Source organism: Antrostomus carolinensis, unplaced genomic scaffold (assembly GCF_000700745.2).
Source record: "Antrostomus carolinensis isolate BGI_N321 unplaced genomic scaffold, ASM70074v2 scaffold50341, whole genome shotgun sequence".
Taxonomy (NCBI): Eukaryota; Metazoa; Chordata; class Aves; order Caprimulgiformes; family Caprimulgidae; genus Antrostomus; species Antrostomus carolinensis.
The window spans coordinates 1-302 of record NW_010293021.1 but is presented as its reverse complement, the minus strand read 5'-3'; positions in this window follow the sequence as shown (position 1 = coordinate 302).

Here is a 302-nt window from a genome sequence, read left to right as displayed (position 1 = left end):
TCATGGTTGGACTCCATGAGCTTCAAGGGCTTTTCCAATCCAGGCAATTCTGGGATTCTGTGACAAGTTCTGGCTTGGTTGGGGCTGTGTCTCCTTGGGGTGATGCAGGACTGTTGGCTGAAGGTGAACAGGATGGGGTGCTCAGCACCCCGAGGACTGCCTGGCCATGGCACAAAGGGCTCTGGCAGACCTCACCACGATGGGGCAGAGGGAGAACTTGCTCCCCTTCCCAAGTTAATCCCAGCAGCCAGCACCCACCACCCCTCTCAGCTCAGCCCCCTCCCTGGAAGTGTTGAAGGCCA